Source organism: Lutra lutra, chromosome 7, assembly GCF_902655055.1.
Source record: "Lutra lutra chromosome 7, mLutLut1.2, whole genome shotgun sequence".
Lineage (NCBI taxonomy): Eukaryota > Metazoa > Chordata > Mammalia > Carnivora > Mustelidae > Lutra > Lutra lutra.
In genome coordinates, this window is record NC_062284.1 from 112,399,941 (window position 1) to 112,408,162 (window position 8,222).

At 50.0% G+C, this 8,222-nt stretch overlaps 1 long non-coding RNA gene across 1 annotated transcript; it reads left to right on the forward strand.

Annotated features, from left to right (window-relative positions):
- The first annotated feature begins 1,181 nt into the window (after window positions 1-1,181).
- On the forward strand, window positions 1,182-7,970 carry LOC125105248 (uncharacterized). Its single transcript, XR_007128848.1, has 3 exons — window positions 1,182-1,262; window positions 5,120-5,357; window positions 7,073-7,970. It is a non-coding gene; the product is annotated as an uncharacterized LOC125105248 (long non-coding RNA).
- Window positions 7,971-8,222: the final 252 nt, after the last annotated feature.

Sequence of the window (8,222 nt, forward strand, 5' to 3'; positions counted from 1 at the left end):
TGAGAGTGCTTCCAGCAGAGGGGAAAGATGGTTAAAGACCCTGAGAGGGGGCATTGCTTTGGTCTTCAAAGGCCAGCCTACAAGGTGGCTTGCATAGAGTGGGCAGGGGAGCCCCTGGTGGAGACTGGCCTGCCAGAGAGGGCGGGGAGTAGAGGAGGGATCTGTGACCCTCACTGTAGCAGTGGGGCTAAGGATCAGGAGCAGGAGACAGACTCTGGGCCTGAGCTCAGGCCCAGGGAGAGCAGCTAGCAGGCTCATCGGGATCCAGGTGAGATATCCCCGAGATGTGGGCCAGGGCAGAGCTAGGAAGCTGACGAGAGGAGGTCACCGTCTGGATAGGTTAGAAGGCTGAAGAGTTCAGTGGATCTGATTTTGTTTCTGGATCTTTTAGTTCAGCTTTTTGAGGGAGAAAATCTTACGTGCTCAGAGCAGCCTGTGCATGGGCTGACCAGAGGCAGAGAAGGAGAGGGTCCCGTTCAAACCCGCAGCTCTCCCAGGGAGTGAGAGAGGAGAGACTCTGGTGTCCCAAGGTTGGCCTGTTTCCTTCACTCACGTCCTGCTCGGGAATGGTGTTCGCAACAGCCCGACGGCGACAGAGGTGTCCTCATTCCAGCCTTCAGTTTCAAAACGCGGGGCTCCTCGAAGACGGGGAGCTTGCCCTGGCCCGCACAGCACAGCGGGTGCAAGGAAGAGCCTGGATCCCACCTTTCGGATTCCGGCTGCTTCTAAAGCCTGCGCTGGGGGAGGAAAACAGCCGAGGGAGGAGACAGGGACAGCGCGGGGACAGGGGCAAGGTCTCGGAGGCCCCGAAGGAGCGTCCGATGAAGGACCGCGCTGACCGTGCGCGCGCCGCAGGAAGCGGCGAGGGAGAGCGCTGAGCGGCGGCCCCCACGCGGGCCCGAGGCCGGGGCTGCTGATTCCGCTGCGCTGCCCCGGGGAGCCGGGGAGCCGGGGAGCCCAGGCCGGGTCAGTGGCCCGCTGGGGGCTGTAGGCAGGGGGAGCCGGGGCGGGGGGTGCGCGGCTAGGAGGACGCTGCCCCCTGCCGGCGGTGCCCGCGGGCACCTGCCGCCTCCTGACCTCCCGCGCCCAGAGCTGGTCCCTTAAACTTGGGCGGGGCCTTGCGAAACTGCCCCCTCAGGGGCTTCGTTTCCTGTTCCATGTTCGGTGGGGATCGATTTCAGCGCTGCTGTTCCCTGTGTTCACTTTGGCCCAGGCTGACAAAGAGCCCCTTGTCTGGGGCTTTGCCATCTCAGTGGCAGAAGGTGAGGAAGAGAGAGAGAGGATGGGAGGGAGGGAGAGAGGAAGGAAGGAAGGGTGAGAGGATGGGAGGGGAGAGAGAGGGAGATGAGATGGGAGGGAGGGAGAGGAAAAAGAGGTAGGGAGGAGAGAGAGAAGGAGAGAGGAGAAAGGGAGGGACTAGAGAGGCAGGGAGGGAGGAAGGAGAGAGGCTGGGAGGGAGGGAGTCAGGAAGGGAGGGGAGAAAGGTTGGGTATCACTGCTCACTGTCCAGGTGACAGGGAGAGGGAGCCCCCCAGGGAAGGGACATAAATATGTGGACAACAACTCAACCTCTCCCCAGTGCCCAGGAAGGCAATCTGCCTGGGCGGAGGGCAGCTCCCCTGGCTCTCATTCTGTTGTTTGCACCAGGAGGAGAACCAGCAGTGGCACCAGTCTGGCTCTGATAACCAGTCCCCAGGCCATCGTGGAAGTCTGTCTGGATCCCCGCAGACCTGTGGCCTGGCCCGCTCCACACACTCCCAGGGCCCCGCTCCCCTCTGCTCTCCACATTCCTCATGCTCTCACCTCAGCCCTCCTCCTCCAGGATCTCCTGGCTCCTCTTCTTAACACTGGTTTTTTTCCCCCCTTAAAAACAAACGAACAAACAAAAAAACCCAACACAGAAATCTGAGTGGAAATCATTTTTAGTTACAGATTTTGTTCAGGATCCCTAGCTAATCACGTTGCACTGGAGTGATGATTCCTTACTTTCAAGACTGCAGAGTGAGGAAAATGTTGCCTCCAGCTTGATTTCTAATAGGAAAAAAGAAAAAGTGAAAGCTGAAGCCATCTCAGTTCTCATAAACCCAGGGGATCCCCTGCACGGGCAGGCGGGGGGGGGGGGGGGGGGGGGGGCGGGGGAAGCATCATCCCTCCCAGTGGAACCGAGGATGAGCCCATAGGCTGTGGCTTACTGTATGTCTGTTCATAAAGAAAAAAGGTGGGACGGACACAGCCTAGGAATTCACATTTTCAGAGAATGACACTACAGATATCTATGTACCCATAGAAGTACATTTTATCCAGACTTGGAATGGAGGCTTGGAAAGGCCAATACTACTTATAAGGGTAGCAGCAACCATGGGGAGGAGGGGGAAGTGGGAAGACCTGTTAAGTCAGGGAGAAAGAACCAGTGAGGAGAACAGAGTGCCATGATGAGCTTGAATTTTTGTCCAGGCTGCAGATGTTATGATTTGCAAGATATTGTTTTTTGTATTTTTGGTTTTTTTTTTTAAGTTAATTTTCTAATTTTGGCCTCACAGCAACCTTGAGAAGTAGAAAGAGCTGGTAGATTTATCTGTACTTTCCTACATAAGATCAACAAAGCTCAGGAAAGATTAAGTGATTGAGCTGAGGACACAGCCCATAAATGAGGGGCTAAATGTTTTGACTCTTTGCTACCTGTTATTTTATTACTACAAGAAGCCTCTGGAAGATGGACATAGGTTCTACAAAATGTTCAAGTAACCATTATTCCTTTCTTCATTAGGAATTCTGGGTATGCCCCAATAGTTCTGTTGGGAAATGAGCAAAGGCAGTAGAGAGCAGAGTTAACAAAGGCTAACTTTGACTGTGACTTACAATCCACTAATTCAGTTAAGTGTAGGCTCATTGGTCCAAGGCTGCAGCCCTGTTCTCACAGGTGGAGATGGTGACAAGGGGTCAGCTGGTGTTCTTGGGTTGCAAACAACAGAAATTAGTGAAGCAGAGGATTGTGTTGGAAAGATTTCAGGCAGCTCTCAGGGTCCACGGGAAAACCGAAGAACTGGGCAGGGACCGAAGCAGTGGCCTGGGCAGTGGGTGTGGGAGGAGGTGGTACCGATAAGGCAGGAACCAGTTGGGGGCAGCACTGGGTCAATGCGGTCAGAATGAAGGGTGGACTGTCTGGCTCACCTTCCCTGAGTCACTTGTCATCCTCTTGGCCCAGCCTACTTGACAGTGCCAGTGAAGTGACCTGCGGTCAAAAAAGGAAAACAGAATTTTCAGTTACTGAAAGGGGGGAAGCTTGGAAGACGATATCCACCCTTTCCGTGGACCCCTCCAGCCCCACGCCATCTTCCAGTAAAGGAGTTTTGCTAGACCCAGTCCAGGATCTTCTGTGATGTGGACAGTGGGGGTAAGTGAGGAGGGTTGGTGGGGGTGATGAAGGGGTTCAGTCAGTCAATGCAGGGAGTGAGTAGAGAGGAGAGAGGAGGAAGGTCTGCATGCCTTGTTTGGTGCTGGGGCTGAAGGAGATTTGGGTTTAGAGTACTTCCCAGATAGCGTCACATAGAGCAAAGACAAGTTTCTCCCAAGATGTGTTGTGGTGAGTTATGAATTGAGTCAGGGTTTTTTTTTTTATTTTTTCTTGTCAAAGATTTTATTTATTTATTCGAGAGAGAGTGTGTGTGTACAGGAGCAAGGAGCAAGGAGCAGGGGCAGAGAGAGAGGGAGAGAGAGAATCCTAAGCAGACTCCATACTGAGTGCAGAGCCCAACACTGGACTCCATCGCATGACACTGAGATCACGACTTGAGCAGAAATCAAGAATCTGATGCTTAACTGACTGAGCTACCCAGGGGCCCCTGAATTGAGTCAGGTTTAATGTACTTCATGAGTTGCAAGCAAAGACTAGCGGTTCCCTTTTATTAATATGCGGGTCCTGGTTCATGTGACTTTGAGTGTGACTTTATGCACAGACTGGATTGGGCTCTGGATTTTATTAAGGTCACAGTAATATTTAGTGTTTGTCATCAAAATTCTTGGAAAGTGAGTGGCCTACAGTTTGCGGGGCAGGAAGATGAATATGCCTGAATTGATCCAGGCCCTTCTTTTTGTCCTTGTTCTGGAATTACTCACTTTAATTTTCTGATGAGGAAAATTTTAAATCTGCTTAAAATTTCCTTAAGGATGTAAAATCTGTAATGGCTTTATTTTCTAGAAAGGGAGCATATTTCTGGTCAGGGCTTAGGATGTACTCAGATGGGTCCTGCATTTCCATTATTATGGTTCCCTTATAAACAGCTTATCATTTTTATTATAAATAAGACCTTGTGAGCATAATTATATGTGTGTATATATATGTATACATATATGCATACATGTATATATATATATATACATATATATATATATATATATAGGCACATGATCTAACTCAGTAGAGTTTAATTTGTTAGTCTGTCATGTTACTCGAATGCCAACAGTACTATCATCATAAGAACTAACTTCCAGACTAAGTATTTCACGTGCATAGTAACCCTGTGAGGTAAATCTACCCTTATCCCCATTGTACAGATGAGAAGAGTAAGGTTACTCGTTTGTCTATAGTCACACAGGTAATAGGAAAGAACATCTCCAACTGGCCCATTTGCACAGTTGCCTCACTGATTAGTTTGAGCTCCTACTGTGGCTCATTTACCACGATGCTCTAACATTCAGAACTCAATCTATTATACTAGCACCATTAAGAGAACTAAAAAAAAAAAAAAAGGCCATTGGTAGGTTAATGAATTAATTTTGGATTAATTAGGGTTTGCTAATTAACTAATTTAAATCTTTCTGGGGTATTTACTATGTGCTAGGCCCTGTGGATGCAGTAGTGAGCTAGGATAAATGTCTTTCAGACATTTCAAAGACATCTTCGAAGATGTCTTCCAGGATCTTCAAGCCTGGTGGAAATGTCAGATGATAATCAAATAATCCCAAAAATTAAATATAATTATAAATTCTAATAGGGATACATTCTTTGTATCTTCACTACTACTGAAGGACAGTAGTAGTGATAGATGGAGAAAAGACAGGAATGAAAAGGAAACAGATATCAGCCATCCACCCGTCTCACATTTCTCGCGTCCTGTAGGTATACAACCTTGTCAATTGCCACGGACAGAATGACAATCAGCAAGATGTAGTCCTTGCTCTCAAGAGGAAGTCAAGGCAGAAAACCTGTGTATGTGAAGAACCAGAACCGTATACCATAAAAACATGCGTTAAGATGACAGGATGATGGAGTTAGCATATGACAGCTAACATCTCTTGGCACACTTGGAAGTACACCCCCTGGGATAACTCAATACTCCTTAAAACAGCCCTCTTGGGTGAGTACTATTCTTATCCTCAAGTGCATGGGAAGGGGATGGAGAGCAAAGAGGCAAGGACAGATCCCAAGTTTCTGCCTAGGGGCTGGGAGAAATAGAGGTGGTGAGTTTTAAGGAATGGCTGGAAAGTGGCAGAAAGAGAGGGACAAAATGTTATGGGTGTTCAGAGCAGGGACAGCATACTTCTGGCTGGAGGAAACAGGATGGGGTGAATTCTGCAAGCAGAGACTGGGGCTGTTGGCACAGATGGTGGCACACACCAAGGCAGGGCACGTGGTGAATGTGCTGCGCTGGGTATGGCTCTCCCTGGGAGCGGTGCAGAGCAGTGGTTCCTCTATCTGGCTGTGCTTCAGTCTCCTGGAAAACTTTTTACAAACTTAGATTCCTGGGATTCACCCCAAGGCTCTCATTAAGTAAATTAGAGAACACCAATTTTGACAAAGCATCCTTCATGAACCGGCTACATTGGAAGGTAGGGTGAGATGGGGTGTGGCCAGATTCTGCATGGCCTGGGGCTTGGGAGCTGGGAGTTCGCTTTATTTGGTGGGACAAAGCTGAGAGAAGACATCTCCGGAGCCAGGCTTCTTCCAGGTCAGTGTGTTTCAGGATGTTGGGCTTTTCCTCGCCCAACGGCAAGGAGACTAATAGTGGCTAGTTAATTGCACCTGCCAGAAGTTCCACCCAGGATGGGGCAGTGAGAGTGGCCAGAGCATTCCAATGAGTCCCGGTGGCAGAGTCTGCAGGACGTGGGACCCAGAAGGATGGGGAGGGGATGGAGAGCAGCTGGGCTGTGCACTGCACGGCCACTTCTGGACCGGGTGGCCAGACACCACAGCGGTCTCCTGCGAAGTGTTTGCTCCACAAAGGAAGATGAAGGAGGGCGGCTGGCCAGAGGCCTGAGCCTCTCATGACACAGGTGTCTGGCCTGAGTCTTTCTCTCTTCATTATGTCTGCCCGGGAGAAGCTTCTAAGATAAAAGCCTCTTGGAAGCCCAGGTAACATTTCAAAAATCCTTCTGGTGGAAAGGATGGGTTCTTATATAGAATCAGAAAGGGAGCGGGATGCAGGAACAAGGACATCAAGACCGAGGCCGAGGAAAGACCTTCCGGTTGAGTAGATTGGTCTTGGCTCAGAGACAGAACAGTTTCAACCAAATAATAGCATCAGTGATTGTAACACTAACAGCTACTGGGTACTAAGTGTGGGACGACCACCGTGTTAGAAGCTTCATCTGAGTCATCTCATTTAGCCCTGAGGAATGCCAATGGAGGCATTCTTAGCTCCAGTAGGCAGACGATGAAACTGAAGGCCAAGGTCCCCCAGCTCCTGAAGGGCAGAGCCAAGATGCTGTTTGAGCCATTGGTGGGGCCATGGGACCTGTGGGCAGCATGGTGCTTGAGGGGGACATGGATGGGGGGAGCCCCGGACCTGGAACCAGAACCTCCAGGGCCAAATCCCAGCTCTATCTCTCCCCAAAGCCTCAAACCCAAGCCCAGTTCTGGCCCTTAAAAAATGTCCACAGTAGCCCCTGCTCTCCCAGCTTTACTGGGTGGCTGCGAGGCTTGAGCGAACAGAGAAGGAAGCAGAAACAGCAGAGGTCCTGCTCTGCCCGCTGCCAATGCAGGAAGGACTCACTCTGCTGTCATTTACTCATTTAAAGGGCAAAGTCTCAGGAGAGAGTGTAAGAAGAGACAGCTCTTCTCAACTCCATACAGAGCAACAAACCCGGAGGGCCAACTCTGTGCCTGGCGGACGCTGGAAGGTTCCCGATGATTGATCCTCCCGCGAAGGGGCAGGGGAAAGACATGAAAGAGGAAGGCCAGTACTCCTACCCTGCCACACAAGAAGCAGTGGGAATGAACAAGACATTGGAGACGTCCTTTTCCACAAACTTCAAAACCTGGGAGACGACTGGATCAATAAATTGTCATTTTGAAAGCAACTAAAGGACAGGAAGGTGATGATAATCAGTGGGGTGCATGGGTTTGTCAGATACAAATCTTATAACACTGGAACAATTGCTTTCCATCCCAAGATAACTGGCTTTGGCTGGGGGCCAACAAAAAGTAGATTTAGGGGAATATTGAGGTTCAACGAAGAAATCACGCTCACTTGAGCTTTCTCTGAATCCTAACTCGGGGAAGTGGCAGCAAACGCCCTAGTTCTTCTAAATGAGGGGAGTGGTGGGGGGAAAAAGAGGAACGAGAAACTGCAGTTTGCTCATCTTGAGACCGTGGCTGAGTTCGCTTCCTTTCCACCTAAGGTGAAATTCTTCCACTGAGGCAGGGTTGACCTGGGGCTGCCAAGTTGTAGAGGAAGAATGTGTATTGATTGTGTTAATGCATTTTACAAGGAAAGAGATGCCCGGGATTGCTCTGAATCTGTTTTATGGTATAACTGTTTCTTAGAGCAAAGTATTTTATTTTTAAGCATCAGCTGTGCAGAGCCTGGTGGTCCTCAGCTGCCTCAGGCAAGTATTTTGTTTTCCGAACTAGAAACCAAGAAAATTTAAGGCAGATGCGCAACCTTCCTCCTCTGTGAGCTCCCTCCCGCCCACCAGCCCAGCCCAGCCCCGATCCGGGGTGAGACAGTGAGGAACACTCTTGGTCTGGGGTGACGACCCTTTCCCCCAGCCTCCGGGTCCCAGCTGTAGCATGGCTTCGGGGCCGCTGCGGGGCTGTGCGGGGTTGATTGTTTAATCTGGTGCTGTCTGTCTGATATACGAGCAGGAGGATCTGTCGGATGGGGTTTATCTTACCTCACCAATAAATGCAATAAAGCCTCTGCATGTCATGGTTTGTAGCTCTCGAGGTTGATAAAACGTCGACAAGCCTGTAGGATATGATCTGCCCATATGGTACTTAC